At 38.3% G+C, this 21,190-nt stretch overlaps 1 protein-coding gene across 3 annotated transcripts in view; it reads left to right on the top strand.

Annotated features, from left to right (window-relative positions):
• Nucleotides 1-16,430, top strand: part of MACROD2 (mono-ADP ribosylhydrolase 2) — a 1,985,215-nt gene extending 1,968,785 nt beyond the window's left edge. For all 3 annotated transcript variants that reach the window (XM_067707453.1, XM_067707452.1, XM_067707451.1), the window contains one exon: nt 12,801-16,430. The gene's annotated coding sequence lies outside the window, so the exon portion shown is untranslated. The remainder of the gene's footprint in view (nt 1-12,800) is intronic.
• Nucleotides 16,431-21,190: the final 4,760 nt, after the last annotated feature.

The following is a 21,190-nucleotide window of genomic DNA, read 5'->3' as shown; positions in this document are numbered from 1 at the left end:
ATCATATCAAGCATCTTTTCTGGCCACAACACTATGAGATTAGAAATGAATTACAGGGGAAAAAAACGTAAAAAACACAAACAAATGGAGGCTGAACAGTACATTACTAAATAACCAAGAGATCACTAAAAAAAAGAGGAAATAAAAAAATACAGAGACAAATGACAATTAAAACATGACAATCCAAAACCTATGGGATGCAGCAAAAGAAGTTCTAAGAGGGAAGTTTATAGCTATACAAGCCTACCTCAAGAAACAGGAAAAATCTCAAACAATCTAACCTTACACCTAAAGGAACTAGAAAAAGAACAAACAAAACCCAAAGTTAGCAGAAGGAAAAAAATCATAAAGATCAGAGCAGAAATAAATGAAATAGAAACAATAGCAAAGATCAATAAAACTAAAAGCTGGTTCTTTGAGAAGATAAACAAAATTTATAAACCATTAGCCAGACTCATCAAGAAAAAGAGGGAGAGAAATCAATCAAATTAGAAATAAAAAAGGAGAAGTTACTGCAGAAATACAAAGCATCCTGAGAGACTACTACAAGCAACTCTATGCCAATAAAATGGACAACCTGGAAGAAATGGACAAATTCTTAGAAAGGTATAACCTTCCAAGACTGAACCAGGAAGAAACAGAAAATATGAACAGACCAATCACAAGTAATGAAATTGAAACTGGGATTAAAAAGCTTCCAAGAAACAAAAGTCCAGGACCAGATGGCTTCACAGGTGAATTCTATCAAACATTTAGAGAAGAACTAACACCCATCCTTCTCAAACTCTTCCAAAAAATTGCAGAGGAAGGAACACTCCCAAACTCGTTCTATGAGGCCACCATCACTCTGATACCAAAACCAGACAAAGATACTACAAAAAAAGAAAATTACAGTCCAATGTCACTGATGAATATAGATGCAAAAATCCTCAACAAAATACTAGCAAACAGAATCCAGCAACACATTGAAAGGATCATACAGCATGATCAAGTGGGATTTATCCCAGGGATGCAAGGATTCTTCAATATACACAAATCAATCAATGTGATACACCATATTAACAAGTTGAAGAATAGAAACCATATGATCATCTCAATAGATGCAGAGAAAGCTTTTGACAAAATTCAACACCCATTTGTGATACAAGTTCTCCAGAAAGTGGGCATAGAGGGAAACTACCTCAACATAATAAAGGCCATATACGACAAACCTACAGCAAACATCATTCTCAATTGTGAAAAACTGAAAGCATTTCCTCTAAGATCAGGAACAAGACAAGGATGTCCACTCTCACCACTATTATTCAACATAGTTTTGGAAGTTGTAGCCACGGCAAGCAGAGAAGAAAAAGAAATAAAAGGAATACAAATTGGAAAAGAAGAAGTAAAACTGTCACTGTTTGCAGATGACATGAGACTACACATAGAGAATCCTAAAAATGCCACAGAAAACTACTAGAGCTAATCAATGAATTTGGTAAAGTTGCAGGATACAAAATTAATGCACAGAAATCTCTTGCATTCCTATACACTAATAATGAAGAATCTGAAAGAGAAATTAAGGAAACACTCCCATTTACCATTGCAACAAAAGCAGTAAAATACCTAGGAATAAACCTACCTAGGGAGACAAAAGACCTGTATGCAGAAAACTCTAAGACACTGCTGAAAGAAATTAAAGATGATACCAACAGATGGAGAGATATACCATGTTCTTGGATTGGAAGAATCAATATTGTGAAAGTGACTATACTACCCAAAGCAATCTACAGATTCAATGCAATCCCTATCAAATTACCAATGGCATTTTTTATGGAACTAGAACAAAAAATCTTAAAATTTGTATGGAGACACAAAAGACCCTGAATAGCCAAAGCAGTCTGGAGGGAAAATAACAGACCTGGAGGAATCAGACTCCTTGACTTCAGACTATACTACAAAGCTACAGTAATCAAGACAATGTGGTACTGGCACAAAAACAGAAACATAGATCAATGGAACAAGATAGAAAGCCAGAGATGAACCCATGCACCTATGGTCAACTCATCTATGACAAAGGAGGCAAGGATATACAGTGGAGAAAGACAATCTCTTCAATAAGTGGTGCTGGGAAAACTGGACAGCTACATGTAAAAGAATGAAATTAGAACACTCCCTAACACCATACACAAAAATAAACTCAAAATGGATTAGCGATCTAAATGTAAGACCAGACACTATAAAATTCTTAGAGGAAAACACAGGAAGAACACTCTTTGACATAAATCACAGCAAGGTCTTTTTTGACCCACCCTCCTAGAGTAATGGAAATAAAAACAAAAATAAACAAATGGGATCTAATGAAACTTCAAAGCTTTTGCACAGCAAAGGAAACCATAAACAAGACGAAAAGACAACCCTCAGAATGGGAGAAAATATTTGCAAACGAAACAGCAGACAAAGGATTAATCTCCAAAATATATAAACAGCTCATGCAGCTCAATATTAAAAAAAAAACCAATCCAAAAATGTGCAGAAGACCTAAATAGACATTTCTCCAAAGAAGACATGCAGATGGCCAAGAAGCACATGAAAAGCTGCTCAACATCGCTAATTATTAGAGAAATGCAAATCAGAACTACAGTGAGGTATCACCTCACACCAGTTAGAATGGGCATCATCAGAAAATCTACAAACAACAAATGCTGGTGAGGGTGTGGAGGAAAGGGAACCCTCTTGCACTGTTGGTGGGAATGTAAATTGATACAGCCACTATGGAGAACAGTATGGATGTTCCTTAAAAAACTAAAAATAGAATTACCATATGATCCAGCAATCCCACTACTAGGCATATACCCAGAGAAAACTATAATTCAAAAAGACACATGCACCCCAATGTTCATTGCAGCACTATTTACCATAGCCAGGTCACGGAAGCAACCTAAATGCCCATCGACAGATGAATGGTTAAAGAAGATGTGGTACATATATACAATGGAATATTACTCAGCCATAGGAAGGAATGAAATTGGGTCATTTGTTGAGACGCGGATGGACCTAGAGACTGTCATACAGAGTGAAGTAAGTTAGAAAAACAAATATCGTATATTAACGCATATATGTGGAACCTAGAAAAATGGTACAGATGAACCGGTTTGCAGGGCAGAAATTGAGACACAGATGTAGAGAACAAATGTATGGACACCAAATGGGGAAAGCTGCAGGGGGATGGGGGTGGGGGTGTGACAAATTGTGCAATTGGGATTGACATGTATACACTGATGTGTATGAAATTGATGACTAATAAGAACCTGCTGTATAAAAAAAAAAAGAACGAAAACAGCCAAGACAATTTTGAAGAGGAAGAAGATGTGGTAGTGATAAGGTGTGGAGACTTATTTATGCAGTAACAAGACTTTTAAAATAAAACTAGTGTAATGTTGTCATGGGAGTGGGCGAGTACTGTATGTCAGTGTAACAGTTCAGAGTGCTCAAGAAATGATCCACATATAATGAGAACTTGGTGTTATTGTAAGTTGGCATTATATTAATCAATCAATATATTGTAGTAGATAATTTTATATGAAAAAAATCAACTTAATTCTATATCTAGGACTCTTCTTGGAGTTTCAGAGTCATACTCAATGTATCCCAAACTGAACTGATTGTAACTTGTCAAACTATTCCTTTTGTATTCTGTGTATCACTAGTAAAGAAATTTGAGAGATAGTAAGATTAATTCCTGATGAGCTGGATGAAGTCTTCAGGTTTTCCATTAGAGTTTTGTAATTTCTTACGCAGTTCAGCACTATGATCTAAAAGTTATCAGAAACTTATATTTGTTAAAAATCTTTCTTATGCATTTTCTTGCAGTTCATTTTATAAAATTATCAGAGTAAAACAATGATTGTCTATAAACAACAAGACTTAAAATGACATGGTTAAAGATATGATTACAATGCAATTGACAAGAAACTTGGATATTTTTGTGACATATAACAACATTTTTAAGATAATAACTAGAATTATGACTGATAACATTATACCAGGGCATATCAGATTTTTAGGAATTTCATATACGTTTTGGGATATCTATACTAATGACATTTATCCATAAAATACAACCTAAGGTTCATCTCTAATTACTTGACAATGTTTCTCAAGTAATTTAACTTACCATAGGCCCAATCAGTTTGATATTCTTCTCTGAGATTCCTTAGGGGCCCTCTGAAGCATTTTAAAGTTAGCTGGAGGTCAAAAGTTTTAAAACACTTGGTCAAATAGGATCACAGCTTGTTCACTTAACCAAAGTGACAAAAGATTTCAAAAGTAAATACAGGTCACTTAAAGGCACAGAAGCTCACACAATCTGCTACCAAAGCAGCACTTCAAGAAAACTTTGTTTTCTTAACAGAGACAGAAAGTGAAACTCCAGTCTCGTACCAGCTTACTTTTAACAAGAAAATCCATCCACTACTTAATTAAATTCAGCCAATCCTGACCATGAACAAAACTCTATTCTCAGGGTTCCTTTTCCACCCCTTTCTGTATGCATATTATTCTGCCCCTTAATTTTCCCCACATCTAGAAACAACCAGCTCTAGGACAAAATTACTTTCTTTTCCCTTAACAAAATGCAATTCCATTTTTCATACCTTCTTTTGTTCACAACACACATCTTACTTTCCTACTGAAATGGTTCCTTTATTATTTCTATTAGCTTTAATTACATGCTTAGAATCCTCAACTCTTAAAAACCTTAATTTCTAGTGAAAACTAAGAAGAAATTATGAACTGTCTTCTACATTAGCACTCTATATGGCAAACATAAATACCAATAATAATTTCTAAAAACATGTGCTTTCTTATAAAAATATCCCAGTGTGGCCCCAAACATTTATTAATACTTCTAAACACCTTTAGTTATTCTCTAAAGGGAAGCCAAGGTTCAGTCATTTTTTCAGTATCTTATTTTATTTGGGAATGACCTAGCTATTCAACAAACTCTCATCATTTAACTTAATTTAGCACAATTCTAAAGTTTCAAGTTACCAGATATTTGGAGAGATTATTTTCAAGTAGACATTCCTAAAACATAATTATTTCTAAAGAGTTCACCCAAAAACTCTTATTTAATCTACTTATAAGAATTTCATCATACCAAGTTAATTTTTTGTTGTTGTTGACAAACTCTGTAACAGAAATAACATGTATTGACCTTCAGTAAACCTAGGTACAATAAACCAGCAAGCTTAAGCTCGCTTTAATACCACATGTTAATTTAATATTGAATACTTTCTAGATCATGTGAACCTGAAATTCATTCTGGGTAGTTTCTTTCATATTTAGAAATATTTAGTTTGTAAGCACTTACTGTTAAGTCAGTTAAATAGAGCTCTTTTATAAGTTTAATTTTGATGTTTTCCAGAGGTAGACACATCTCATATGTATAACATGTACACAGACGTATAACCAGACAAAACTAGAGATGTCATAGCCTCACTTTAAAAACTTAGTTATGAATTAAAGAATACAATATAAGCTTACTACTTTATAAAGAACAACTGGAATAAATTAAAGTTGCTTGTTCAGATGATTAAGGCTTTACTATTTATGGAAAAGGCTTTCAGATTTGTATTTATTCTTGATAAACCCTTAAGGAGGCTAGGAATTCGATTTTGGCTGAGAGAGCCTTCCCAGCAGTTTTGAAACTGAGCAGGACTCGTGGGGCCCTCCTGGGTACAAATCCTTTCCATGTCCCCCATTTCTTGTTTGTAGGAAATAAGCTTCATTCAGCCTCCCTTGACCCTTCCCTTTGTTATAAAGGGCAGATTCAAACAGCTGCTCATCGGGGAAGTGAGGCAATGCAGAAACAAAGGAGGAGCAGTCAAGAAACAATAGTGCAGAGATTAAAGCGGGATCCTGGTTCCTCCTTCAAGGGATATACATAACAATACCTTTGAGTTTCTTCTGCAGGAACTAAGGCCCCCACCCAGGTGGAGGATGGTAATTTCAGGCTGAGCACAAGATTCCTGGAGCACCGCCCTGTTACCTCACCACCAACCAATTGGAAGAAAGTCACACAGCCTGTAGCCCTCACCCCACATTTTGCCTATTAAAAACTTCTCCCCAAAAACCATTGGGGAGTTCAGAGTTTTTGGGCATGAGCCACCCATTTTCCTTGCTTGGCCCTGCAATAAACCTCTCTGCTCCAAACTCTGACGTTTTTGTTTGTTTGGCCTCACTGTGTGCCAGGTTCACAAACTTGCATTCAGTAACAGCTGGAGTTTAAAAGGGCCACTTTTGCCCTTTTTTTGCCTTTGGTTTCCGGTTCTAGTTGGTTGAGCTGATTAGGTTCAGTCTCAGGTCATTGTGGGCTGTATTTACATTTCTGATTTGTAGAGATTTAATGCAAGGCAAAGACAGTTGCTTTTAATTCCCCAAAGAACTGGTCACCTAAATGATATTAAAAAGTTGATTTGCCCAGCTATATTTTATTTAATTTGCTTTTCAGTGAGAATATTGCCAATTGAACTGAAATTTAAGAGTTCTATGTTCTAGGACTTTAGGGTTTAATTTATCATGCCTTTAAAAACTTGCATAAGACCTTCAACAAGGCCCTCTTTCTGAGTGCGCAAGTTAAAACCCAGAGCAAAATCACTAATTTTATTATTATTAGCCCTTGAATATTAGTTCTCAGTTTTTACTTTATAAAGTTCAGGTAGCCTTATTGGTTTCCGTTAGTATGTTTAATTAATATTTCCTGAGAGGCAGATCTATATGCCCTGTCTTATAATACCAAGCAGGGGAAGCATTCCCCAGTGAAACATGTCTATCCCACAATATAATTAAGCAAAGGTTCACAAGCTGGTTTTTCTTTTTTTTTTAAACTAACCATTAGATATATTTTCCACCCTTTAATTTTCTTCTTTTTTAATAAGTACCAATAAAACGGCTGTTTATAATGAGAGCATTCTAAAAATTTACCAATTCAGAAGTCCAATTTAAAGGAACCATCATCTGGCCATTAATGAGATATATCTTAACAGTGACTCAAACCAATAAGATACAAGAGGCTTCCCCAGAAAAGATGCAAAAGATGCCACCTAACCAAGATCCAGAAAGTTTACTCTTCAAAACAGTTTAAGAAAGTAAAGGCCTTCGTTGTACAAGCTAACGCACCACAGGTTTAGATGGCAAAAAGCCCCTGAGAGTTCGCACAGCCAGAAAAAAAAAGACGGCTCAGGACCCCAGTCTATCCAATTGGATGACAAATGTATACCATATGTGTACCTTTTGGTTGTTAGAGACCACACACACACACACACACACACACACACACACACACAAATGCCTAAAGAAGAACAGGTAGAACATTTACATTTCAAAGACAGAGGAAGAGAAATGCAAGTTACCCCTAGAAGGGCTTTTGTTTCTTTAAGGTCAGAATTCTGAAAAGATGTGTTTTTTTTTATCAAGCAGGCTTAACTGAATATGCAATAAAAGAGCCCCATTCTTAGTCATTATCAGAGCACGATATTCCCAGGTAAATCAGGCAGTTTTGTAGGTATATAAACCTGGCTAGGGTATTAGTTGGAGGCTCATAATCTGTTGTTCCTTTTGCTTTTTGTTTTGAAAGCTTTATTCCCCATTCAGAGGTTGGTTTGTCAAAATAAAATCACTAGCGATGATCGTGTGGTGGGCAATGTGCCGCTTGTGAGCTGAACTCCTCTAGGTTTTGCCCCAGAGCTGTTTCAGCTTCTCTTACATGTCTTAGGTTTTCCCTCTAGTGGTATAAGACCACCACAGTGCTCAGATCGTGGAATGGCCAGTTCTTATTCGTGTCCCCAGCAGAGCAAGCCTTAGCTAAGATGAGTGGGTTTCCCAATGCGCATGGCTACACAGCATGAGGTCATTATCTTTTGTATCCTGTATCCTGTTCTTTCTCACCCTGAGCCTCCTCAGGGCTCACCATCAGGGTGGCAGTGTAGGCAGGCACCATTTTTCATTCACACCTCCCTTCATCTTCCCTGCATCTTCTCAGTAGGCCTCTGCACTCTCCCAGAAGGCCATGTTGCACCAGCATCATGGCAGACACATTGCTCAAGCTCCAGCATTGTGGCCGACTGAAGTTTGAGAACATGTGAAAGCAGGCAGCTGTCTTCCTATCACGGTTTTAAACATCATTTAAAACTAAATATAACAGCATTTGTGCAATACGTGTATAGCACAGGACGGCTAAAAAATATAAACTTATACAAACATGGTCTTATAAAACATTTTTTAACCTTGTTTATGTATTTAAGATTATCCTGTTAAGCTGCAGAAATGACACAGTAGAGAAGTTTACATTAAGAAGTAATGAAGTGAGATTAAACCTGAACAATTTAAATGCAAGTTCTTCAGTATTGCCTTACTTTTTTGCCCTTTTGCTGCCAACAAACTATAGACTTATCTAGATTTTTTTCTTACAGACACTATTATTTTTCTGTGTGATCAATATCTAGATGCAGCACCAAAATAAATGTTTTCCTTGGTCAATGTCAAAATATTTTCCTTGACTATAAACATGAATCTATCTACATACCTTTACCCAAATGAATAAGTTGTCAAAACTTAAAGTTCAAAATTAGTTTAACTTTATTGCAAAACCATGTATCATGGCTCCTCCCTTACCTCTTTGCTGCAGTCCCTCACCTCCAGGAAGGAGAAGTGACTTGCACAGGGACACTTAGCTGATCAATGGAAGTTCAAATACTTCCAGGACAAAATTCTTTGATGATACCGTACTGCTCCCTAAACAGTAGTGCATTTCTGAACACAGTTGTCATAACGAACAGTATGACCTAAGGAATGTCATCAGTTCCCACAGAAATACTTCCACAGCTGGGTTTGTAGACATTATTGGTAGTTCAACAGGAAGAAAGAACCTTTCGATCTGTGCATCATACCTCCAGGGAAATTAAAGAAATACCATGAAATGGAAATAGAATTAGAGTTCAAAGACATAATACAAGAATGTTTAGTGTTGTGTAATTTATAATTGTAAAAAATCAGGGCTATCATAAATGACAATGGGAGAACAGTTCAATGAATCAATAGAACACTGTGCAAATTGAAAAATAATTTAACAAGTATTTGAGGGCATGTAAAGATGGTTATAGAATCTGAACTTTTGATTCTAGAGGAACATGGCTGGCCAAGCGTGGCTTCCAGGTTGGGCTTTAGGAGGCCTTGTAACTTCCATTTTTGTACTCTTGGAATCCATCCACCCTGTAAGGAGTTCAAGCTGTGCTATAGAATGAAGAAGGCCACATGGAGAGAGATTCTGGGAAGTGAGAGGGCATTTTGGATGTTCCGGCCCCAGTGGATGACACCTGGAGCAGATGAACTGCCAGGCTGAGCCCAAGCCAGATTACAGAATCATTAGAAACAATAAATCATGAGTTTTGGGGCCACTATGTTTTGGAGTGGCTTGTTTTGTAGCAATAGGTGACTGAAAAGGTGGGGGAAAAAATGCAGAACCCCTCTCAATACAAATGCTTAGAAATGAGAGATAAACTATAACAAAAATATTTTAAAACATATAGCTCAGCTGACATGAAAGCTAAGGTGTCAGAAGTGAAGAGGAATTTGAACACCAAAGCAATAATCTAGTGAGCTGAAGATCCAGCAGCCCCAAGGGCTGCAGTTTGGTTGCTGGTGCAGAGATAGGCTCTAAGGCTAGAGACTTGGGTTTTAATGCCCACCTGGGACCTTGGGTCACTCAAGGTAAGGAGCTGAAATTGATAGCTCTACATAAGTAAGTCATAACCCAGCTCAAGAAATTAACAAGGAGACTTGAGCCTGCCCAGGGTGCTGCATGGGGAAAGAAAAAGACTCCCATACTAAGTAGAAAACATATATGCACCATGCGTTTGAAACACAAATTTATGCCATCCAAAGTCATATGTTAATATACAAACTGAAAAATTAATCTAATATTAGATTATAGACCAGTGTTATCCCTGGGAGAGTTAGCAAATGGAAATGTAAAACTATCCCTTGGAATTCCTACAGAAGAATTAAATTTCTGAAGGTGAGTTTACAATTTTAAGACTTACAAAACACAAAAGGAAATGATCCATCGTGAGTGAGAGTTAGCGGATAAGATTACAGGATGATTAGCATGATGAGAACTTGAGAGCAGAATGTTTTGAAGATTTTATAAAATATATACATTTAAATGACAGCAAAAGATAAAAAGTAGATATAAAACTGTAAGAAAAAAGCAAACTATGAAAAATTAACAATTTGGAGGAAACAAGTAAATATATAGTAATATAAATGACACATGAGGAGACATAAGGGATAGAAGGAGAATAACCGAGACAATTCAACAAGAGCTCTAAAAGGAGCCGGTTGATAGTATTTGAAAGATACTGGCAAGGATTTATCAGAATTGATGAAAGTAATAGGGGCTTCCCTGGTGGCACAGTGGTTGAGAGTCTGCCTGCCAGTGTAGGGGACGTGGGTTCGAGCCCTGGTCTGGGAAGATCCCACATGCCACGGAGCAACTGGGCCCGTGAGCCACAACTACTGAGCCTGCGTGTCTGGAGCCTGTGCTCCACAACAGGAGAGGCCGTGATAGTAAGAGGCCCACTCACCACGATGAAGAGTGGCCCCCGCTCGCCGCAACTAGAGAAGGCCCTCGCGCAGAAACGAAGACACAGCGCAGCCAGGAATGAATAAATAAATAAAATAAAGGAGTTCCTTTAAAAAGAATTGATGAAAGTAATAAATTTTAAGTTAAAAGAAGAATAATAAGTTACGAGAAGGACATATTTAAAATAAATTCACACTTATGTACTACAGAACACCAATGAGAAAAAAATTAAAACAATTAGAGGGAAAGGAGAGCTAACCATAAATAAATAGGTATTGCACAGACAACAAGCTTCCCAAGATCAAGAATTTAGGTCAGAATATAATGGAATAATTCTGAGTCTTCAAAACATGGATTAAAATAATTGTCAACATAGAGTTCTTCACTAGTTTCACTATCATTTAAGAAAATGAGGGGCTTTCCTGGTGGCGCAGTGCTTGAGAATCTGCCTGCCAATGCAGGGGACACAGGTTCGAGCCCTGGTCTGGGAAGATCCCACATGCCGCGGAGCAACTAGGCCTGTGAGCCACAACTACTGAGCCTGCACGTCTCGAGCCTGTGCTCCACAACAAGAGAGGCTGCAACAGTGAGAGGCCCGTGCACCACGATGAAGAGTGGCCCCCGCTCGCCGCAACTAGAGAAAGCCCTCACACAGAAACAAAGACCCAACACAGCCAAAAAAATTTAATTAATTAATTAAAAAAGAAAATGATATCCCATTTTCAGGAAAAAAACTTGCTACTCACATACGTTTTCTCTAAAAGCTACTAAAGGAGGCAGAACAGTAAGAAGAAAATTGAGCCCAGAGGAAAGAGTAGTGTGCAGGAAACAACTGCAAACCAAGAAAAATGGTAAACACAAAGGAACATCAAAATATATAGTGATTATAAATTTATAACAATAATAATTGACGAATGGTTAAAAACAGAGTAAGACAAATTACTATTTACGTACATTTTATAATACACAAGATGACACTACATACTTCCCACTGTGTCTGTATTTGTAAATACATATGTGTGTAAAAGTGTAAAAACATGCATGTTGTTGATTCACACTAATATCAGGATTCAGTAATCTCTGGGAAGGAAGAGAAATAGTTTTAATTTATCTGTAAATACTTTAATTTACCCATAATGTTTTATTTTTTTAAAGTAAAATAAAGATCACAAGGAAATTTGAAAAATATTAACACATATTAAATCTGGATAGTGAACATATTCTAGATATGTCTCAAGGTTGTCTGTAATGTTCTTTCTGTTTACAATTTTAATTGTTAAAATTAAAATGTATGATTGTGTATATACATATGAAAGATATGGAAAAATAATATAAGGAAATGCTCCATATTAACTACAGAAGTTATTGTCAATAGAGGCATTATGCAGGATCCTTGCTTGTCTACTTTGGGGTATTTTAAATATTATCTACAATGAGCATGATATCGCTTTCCTATACACACACACACCTCAAAGGATTTTTTTTTAAGATTCATAGGACACTAGAATAGAAAGTTAGCTCAGAGATCATCTCTCCAATTCCTCCTTGAAGAGATGTAATTTATGGTGATAGAAATCAGATCAGTTGTACGGTTAATAACTGAAAAGGGACCTTTCTGGGCCAATGGGAATGATGTGGGTTAAATGCATTTTTCAAAACAGTTTGAAGTATACTTAAGATCTATGCATTTCCCTATAGGTTCTTCTAAGGCAGGGTATCTTCTTAGAGTTCTTTCACAAGTGGAGAACACGGCAGATGCCTACTTAATAAGATCTCAAAGTGGTGGGATGACAATCAATGACTTTTGCAAATCAGCGTCATGTAAATTATTATTGTTTCTATGATGAGCCCTGGAAACTGGAGCACATGAAAGGGCTGAGAAGGGAGGACACATTGGTTCAAGATTAGGTTTCTCAAAGAATACCTTGAAGAGTTGAGTTAATCACCCCCATCAGCCAAGCACGTTGTCAATGTCGCGTACATTTATTAGCAGTGATTTATCCCGTGCCTGCAATTACAGCTCAGATATCCAAAGCTCTTGGATAGTCAAAGATCATCTTTCTAGGCACATTTGAGGGGTGAGAAGCATTTAAATGGCTGTATGAAAAAGATATTCCTTGCTCAACCTATGAAGATATCTTTAATCTAACAAATGGTTTCTCCTTATCTTCGGCAGGGGCACAAGATGAAGCAAAGGAACAAAGAAATGGAAGTAAATGACAGTCCTCAGCATTGCAGGCCTCCCGGGCCCCGGGGGGCGGGGTGGGGGGTGGTGGTGGTGGTGGAAAAAGACACCTGCGTGCCCTGTGGGGGAGGGGGGGGGAGGCGAGTCCCACGGAAGGATGGGGAATCCTTTGCTCTAATTTCTCCAGCCGCATTTGGTTCTGTTTACCGGCAGAAAGAGAAAGAAAAAAAGGAAAAAAAAAAAAGTTTTATTTGGTGGGGGGACCCACATGAATGCATCTTTCAGGCACTATTCCTGTCATTTCTGTCTTTTCTCTCACGACTCTGCCCCAGGGTCCCAGTGGCACGTGTGACATACATGTGTATCCTGGCTCCTGTCTGCTTTCTCAGTTATTTCACAAAGCTGGTTGGTACAGTGGTTTCTTCCAAGAAAGAGAAGGAAGGTGACTGTTTGGTAAGCTGCAGGCTGCATTTCAGGAACCATCAAACCCTGTATTAGAATCCATGGATGAAGGAGGCAGGACAGAAGATGGGCAAAACCATCAGAAATCACTTGGAAAAAGATCAGGACGATGAGTTAAAAATGGTGTTTTATTCCGGGATTCCCAAGGTACAGTGTTGTTCCGTGTGGTTGTCAGGAGGATTGTGGAAGTAGAGTTTAATCCGGAGCAGAGCGTGGAGGCATCACAAGGAAGGTGGGCCCTGGATGCTGTCGGGTCTTCCTTGGTAGAGGACGGCAGGTGAGTTCTTCTCTGACACCGACTTTCAGCAGAGCTCACCTGGTTCAGGAGGTCTTTACTGGGTGCTTCACATGGAGCCCCCCGGGAGACGTATGTAACTCCTTGTGACACAACTGTATGGGGTGGTACTTCTCTAGGCATTTTAGTTAAGAGACAGGGGGCTGCTGCATTTAGGATCCAAGCATCCGCCTATGAATATGAAAAGTTCCACTTGAAATCTCTCTTTATAGATAGGCTTCTCATAAAAGAACGTCTTGTCTTCACCCAGGGACTGATGACCCACAGAGCAGATTCTCACTTGAAGTTAGAGGCGATTAGAGGTCTTGCTTGTAGTTCTGGCTTCCTGGTTTGCTTTTACACGCTGTGTTTTTGTTCATGCTGAGTCCAAGACTAACTTGATGGCTAGTCCCCTCTCCCAGCGCACACTGAAGGAGAGTAGCAGTACTAATAAGCCAAGATGTCAGTGATACGGTGGGCATGAGGGGTGAAGGGCCCAGGAGGAAGTTAGAAGTCGTCACAAATGTCTATCCTAGGGCCAACGTGGACAGAAGCCTCAGGACGCAAGACACCTGCTTCCCACAGCCTCCCCGGCTCTAAGACCAATCTGTTTGTTTCTGTGACAACTCGCACTATTTCTTCCATATCGTCTTAAATCCACCTTCCTTATGAGGGCTTTAGAACTATAAGTAAGTTAGCTGCATATTTTTTCTTTGTAGAGGGAGAAAAGCAATGGCGAGCGTTTCTACCATAAAAGGGTGTTCTGCTTTCTAAATATTCCATGGAGTTCTTCAGTTTTGCTCTTTCCTCTAAAGAAAATTCACCTTATCTTCCTATGAATTTTGTTTTGGCCTTTCTGAATTTGTTGCCTCCCTGGATGGCTTATTTGGTCTATTGGAATAAGTTGCCTCTCTGGATGGCTTATTTGGTCTATTGGAACAATTAACAAGTTGTATTTCTACCTGTGTAATATGTTTTAACACCCTCAGTTTTTTAAGCTGCTCATCAACCTAGCAGCAACAATATTTAAGTGACCTCATGATTTCAGAACATGCTAATTTCCCCTTCTGCCATTATTCCACGGTTTGATACAGAAACTGTTATGTCCTCTACTGCCATTAGACATCGCTTTGTAGAAAAACAAGGAAAAGCCTCGTTTTCAATAATCCAGGAAATGATGCCATGGGAATACTGACAGTTTCTAGATTTCATGTCATCTTTTTTTTTTTTTTTTTTTTTGCGGTACGCGGGCCTCTCACTGTCGTGGCCTCTCCCGTTGTGGAGCACAGGCTCCGGATGCGCAGGCTCAGCGGCCATGGCTCACGGGCCCAGCCGCTCTGCGGCATGTGGGATCTTCCCGGACCGGGGCACGAACCCGCGTCCCCTGCATCGGCAGGCGGACTCTCAACCACTGCGCCACCAGGGAAGCCCTCATGTCATCGTTATAACTTAACTGAAAGTCGCCATCATTCTTGTGAAGTACTTGACAAGCACAATCTTCTGGGAGCACATTTTCCTATGACTCCTAAGCATTAGTGCTACTCGTGCTCAATAATGAGTTAAGTTGAAAAGTACAGGAGGAGGCAGGAAGGATGGAGATTTTCTTTAACGGACAAAGATGAAAGAGACCTAATGTCTCTGGTAGGAACAGTAGGGATCAGAATTACTTCAGTCCTGGTGTTGCCTTTGACATCAATGATAGCCATTCATTCATTTTCAATGTGGGTGGGGTAGGAATGAGAGGAGGGAGGGCTCTGCCTGAAAACTATAGAAAAAGAAAGTCAGCTCTGTATCCAGGAAACTGAGTGAGGAGTAAGTATGATCAGTCCCACTCTTGAATTTGTTTACACTTGACTTTATGATTAGATTGTGTTTTCATTTTTGCCTCATTATGATTTTGGGTTGCTATTTGGTGGTAAGATTTTATGCTTTAGGACAAATAATGAAGTGAATTTCCATTTCAATAGTAAAATATTAAAAATCTAGCTCTTGGCCAGATCGAAGACACCCACGACACAGGAAACCATTATTTCACTGGTGCTGTCATTGCACAGACTGTACAATGGAAAGTTTGAAAGGCTGATTGAATTCTCCGGAACATGAATTCTGTATGTCAGTTTCCAACCACAATCCAGCCAGGCTAGGTGGTATGAGGGTTTACAGGAGGGAGAGTGGGACCAAGGTAGGCTTTCCACATAATAGATCTAATTAAAAAGGTACTTGTTTTAGGAGAGACAAAGGATGTGTCCTCTAGCTGGTAACTATTCAGACGATGGACAAGCCTTCTTTCGTAAAAGCTTACAAAGGCGGTGTCCAAAACACGGTCTATGATACTGGGTCACCTGTTAGTCATCGCAGCTAATTGTACATCTTTCTATGAAACACTGAAAAGCCTCTTTGTGAATTAATACAGTTCTGCTTGATGCAGTTGATTTGAAATGACATTTCTCTGTATGTGGTGCATGTCGGCTTTGCTTTGACAAATGACAAATTTAGCAGAATATGTTCAATATATTTTCTTGGGGAATAGGGTTTTTATCATATGATTCATTAAGGATTTGCCTTACCCTGACATTTGTGATATAAAGGAAAATCAGAAAAAAAGTAATTTTCTTGATCAAGATATGTTTTTACTTAATGCAAATAAATGTAGTCTGTTGCTTGCAAGGGAAAAAATAATGTCTTCTGAGATCTGGTATAAACTGCTAAATAGAATAATATGTGCCTCTTTTGTTAAACCAGCATTTAAATACTGGACTGCTTCTAAATACGTTTGTTTCTTTTCATGTGTACCATACACTAAAAAACTTAAACAACTGTTGCCTTCATACTATATTTGTTAGAGCAGAATATGAATAAAATTTGTTTGAGAAGATAAGGTGGAATTATCTGTATTTTGTGAAGTTTGTTCCTTAGCCATGAGCAGTTAATGACTCAGAAATGTTCATTTAACAGTAGATACCTCATTGCACATACGTGTATTTAAAATTGCCCCTGCACGTCAACTGTAACTTACCAAGAGTCTTCCCCTGCTAAGACTGGCCAGTGTTGTGGCCATGTTTTCAAAATTAAACTACACAGTAGTTTGAACAGACACAAATCCCAATGTGAAATTTTTCTCTGAATACTACATAGCTAATTACCCTAGCAACAGCCTCTGAGGTGCAAGATATAAATTGTTGAGATGAAGCCCATGGTTCCATGAACACTGGCCCATCCTTTGGAACCCATCATCCGTAACTGGAATTCTTTATGAGCATCTTTTATGAGCATGGTCACCATGCTGGCTATGTGAGCAGCACAGACGCAATCCTCCTCAGCCTACTGTTGACAGAATTATGATTGAGTTACAAAATTGTTAAGAGTTTGGCAATGGAGCCCCAAAAACCGCTATGGGAAAAACTCAGTGTTCTTTTGAAAATGGAAATCTGTATTCCGTCAAATTTAATTCCCTCCATCTCCTACAGAAGAAGTGCTATGGGGTGTATTGTTCTAAAAGGCAAGAAAGAAAGTCAATCCCTTTATCCAACAAAGCCAGGAACTTAACAGTTAAAGGGGAATAAGGTTTTTTAAACTGCTGTACCAAAGGAACGTTTTTCCAATAATAAACAAGTTTGATGAGAAAAAAACTGTACGCAGGACAGTCTTATCTCACAGTGGGCAACCTCAACACAAATGCTTCAAGGTGACAGTAAAGATAATTTGACATGATTCTAGTATGGCCAATTTCAACTTTTAAATCTACATTCAAGTTTTCATCTCTTTGCCTGTCACTCTTACGTTTCTCTCCCAAACACTTCTGCCCCTTTGCCTTTAAAAGATGTCATTGAACACTGCTTAGCTTTGCTGGTGGTTCTCAGGACTAAAAGGGATAATGATACTCGTTTATATTTCCAGAACTCTGGCCCAGTGTGGGGCTTTGAGAAACAAAGCACCTCCATTTCTTGGTTTGGAAGATGGAAATACTAAAACATTCCTGAACTCTCTCACAAATTTAAACATGAATAAAGTGCCAAGATATTCTACTTTGCCATTTGGAAATGCACTTGGTAACTTATTAGCACTGGACTCTGTTATTCAATACTGTAGGCAAATAGCCCTTTCTCCAGCTCAAGTCTCTACCAAATGAATCAACAATCCTTACAATTGGGTAGGAAACATGAAATCCTTTCTACTGAAGTTGATTTAAATTTTGCCCCTAAAGTAAAGACCCATGAGGATAAGAAAAAACTGTTTTATAAGATTTAGAGAAATGGCCGATTTGACACGTGCACACAAAATACTGACACTCGGTGTAAATCTTTTTAAGTTATTGTTTCTCTGATAAGAACGAGAGTGAATCTGTGACTAAAGCAGAAAGGAGATGTAGCTCTCTTTCTTGGTTAAGAGGCACAGAAGGATATAGATTTAGAGGGGGATAATTATACCAACAGACACTTCCTTCCCTTGAGGGAGGAGAACGCTTCTTTGCCCCACTGAAATTGGACTTTATTGCTTCGGCCAATGATGTGTGGGCAGAAATGGCATATGTCACTTCAGGCAGAAGCTTGAAGACTCGTGCTCCCTTTTTTCCCTCTACCGTAATGCCCAGCTACTTCCCAGATAGGTTGCTCTGTCAGTCTAGAACCTGGAGTGATGATGTGGAGTTGAGTTTCAGGCAAGCCCCACTGAGAAGGTGACATCAGTGAGAAGTAAACCTGTGTTTTGAGATCTGAGCACCATATGTTACACTAGTATAACCTAACCTATTCTAATTGATATGTATGCCATCAAAGTATTTAAATAAAAAGTCCAAGAATTGACATGATCTGCCTCTCCAGCCTCATGTTGTGTGACTTTCAAATTGGCTCCTAAAAGTACCAACACAATGACCTTCTGTCCATTCCTAGAACAGGCCAAATTCAAGGTCATCCTTGAGATCTCAACTGTAATGTCACATCCCAGAGATGCCTTCCCCAACTACCCTATTTCAAAGGAAATCCCCCTTTCCAACATCCTTGCCTACCTAATGCCGTATTTGCTACATCAGAACACGTAGAATTCTTTGTAATTGTTTATTTACAGGGCAGAGAGAAACATTCACATGTTTCAACTCAGAAGGGCAACATAATGTAATCCCCCCCCACCCAGTAACTGAGCTTGCCTCATTTCCAAGCTTCTAACCAACTGGTTAGAGGCAATCATGGGAAAAGAATATAATCTGCCAATTAAAGGTATCTCAGTCTTTTCCAGTTTCAAATGCTAATTTTAGCATTTTAAAAGATAGCCTCTTCAATAAGGGGTGCTGGGAAAACTGGACAGCTACATGTAGAAGAATGAAATTAGAACACTCCCTAACACCATACACAAAAATAAACTCAAATTGGATTAAAGACCTAAATGTAAGACCAGACACTATAAAACGCTTAGAGGAAAACATAGGAAAAATACTCTTTGACATAAACCACAGCAAGGTCTTTTTTGACCCACCTCCCAGAGTAATGGAAATAAAAACAAAAATAAACAAATAGGACTTAATTAAACTTAAAAGCTTTTGCACAAAGGAAACCATAAACAAGACAAAAAGACAACCCTCAGAATGGGAGAAAATATTTGCAAACAAAACAACAGAGGATTAATCTCCAAATTATACACACAGCTCATGGAGCCCAATATCAAAAAAACAAACAATCCAATTAAAAAATGGGTGGAAGACCTAAACAGACATTTCACCAAGGAAGACATACAGATGGCCAAGAGGCACATGAAAAGATGCTCAACATCACTAATTATTAGAGAAATGCAAATCAAAACTACAGTGAGGTTACTGTACAGAAGAGGTAATTGTTGCAGAGTTAGCTATCATTAAATCACCTGAGTCACATCACTAGGAAGTGGAGGAGGCAGGATTCATACCCAAGTAGTCACTCTCAGGAGGATGTATACTCAATCACTACACCATGATGCTTTTTGTTAATATCTCAGTTTGTTTCTCTGCAAAATGGGTGTAATAAAATCCCTTCCGCTTTTAAAAAGATTAAATGACTCGGTAACTGTATTTAGAAAAATGCCTGGCACATGGTAGACTTTATAAATGTTTGTTAAATAAAATAAATGAAATAAAACCTGCCCAATTGCAGAGCTGGTAATTGGTGGAGCAGAATTCTCACCTACTTAGTGTGAATCCAGATCCCTCACTCTCCACCACTACAACATTCTACTTCCTGATATTGCTTCTCATTAAAACTGCCTTGCACAGATATGTGACATTATAAGTGATACCTGTGGATTCCTAGTACACAGAAAGAAGTTAATAAATAACCGCATTTATTATTGATCATCCCAGCATATCATATTTGACTTGAGAGAGGCATAGTTTTGATTACCTACAATAATAATATTAATTGACCCTTTACTGTGCACCAGGGACTCCAGTAAGACTCTTCACATGTATTAACTCATTTAATTCTCACTGATTGCACTAAAAAGGGACTGACTATCATAATAAACTAAGGAAGGCATAGAGAATTTAATGAACTTGCCCAAGTTGCCAAAGTTTGTGAGTAGGAGAAAAGAATATGCATACAGACTTGTTGGCTACAAATTCTGTATCCCCTTCATTGTACCACTATTTCATGCTTGTGGAATTTATTCAGACAACACAATTTGGTAGAAAAACTACAAACCATGAATTTTAGATTTGGTTCTGCTATTAAATAACTTTGTAATTTTAAACATTGAAAGCCTTTTTTCATCCCTCTCATCTGTAAAATTAAAATTGTTGAACTAGAAAATAAAAAAAAATACAATGAGGTATCACCTCACGCCAGTCAGAATGGCCATTATCAAAAAATCTAGAAGCAATAAATGCTAGAAGGGGTGTGGTGAAAAGGGAACCCTCCTGCACTGTTGGTGGGAATGTAAATTGATACAACCACTATGGAAAACAGTATGGAGGTTCCTTAAAAAACTAAAAATAGAATTACCATATGACCCAGCAATCCCACTACTGGGTATATACCCTAAGGAAACCATAATTCAAAAAGTGACATGTACCATAATTTTCATTGCAGCACTATTTGCAATAGCCAGGACATGGAAGCAACCTAAATGTCCATCGACAGATGAATGGATAAAGAAGATGTGGCACATATATACAATGGAATATTACTCAGCCATAAAAAGAAATGAAATTGAGTTATCTGTAGTGAGGTGGATGGACCTAGAGTCTGTCATACAGAGTGAAGTAAGTCAGAAAGAGAAAAACAAATACCATATGCTAACACATATATATGGAATCTAAAAAAAAATGGTACTGATGAACCTAGTTGCAGGGCAGGAATAAAGAGGCAGTCATAGAGAATGGACTTGAGGTGGGAGGGGGAAGCTTGGGCGAAGTGAGAGTAGCATTGACATATACACAATACTGAATATAAAATAGTTGGCTGGTGGGAAGCAGGAGCATAGCACAGGGAGATCAGCTTGGTGCTTTATGATGACCTAGAGGGGTGGGAGAGGGTGGATGGGAGGGAGGATGGGAGGGAGGCTTAAGAAGGAGGGGATATGGGGACATGTGCATGCGTATGACTGATTCACTTTGTTGTGCAACAGAAGCTAACACAGTATTGTGAAGCAATTATACTCCAAGATCTATTAAAAATAAAAA

This window comes from Pseudorca crassidens, chromosome 15, assembly GCF_039906515.1.
Source record: "Pseudorca crassidens isolate mPseCra1 chromosome 15, mPseCra1.hap1, whole genome shotgun sequence".
NCBI classification, from domain to species: domain Eukaryota; kingdom Metazoa; phylum Chordata; class Mammalia; order Artiodactyla; family Delphinidae; genus Pseudorca; species Pseudorca crassidens.
This window is presented reverse-complemented; position numbering and strand designations above follow the sequence as displayed.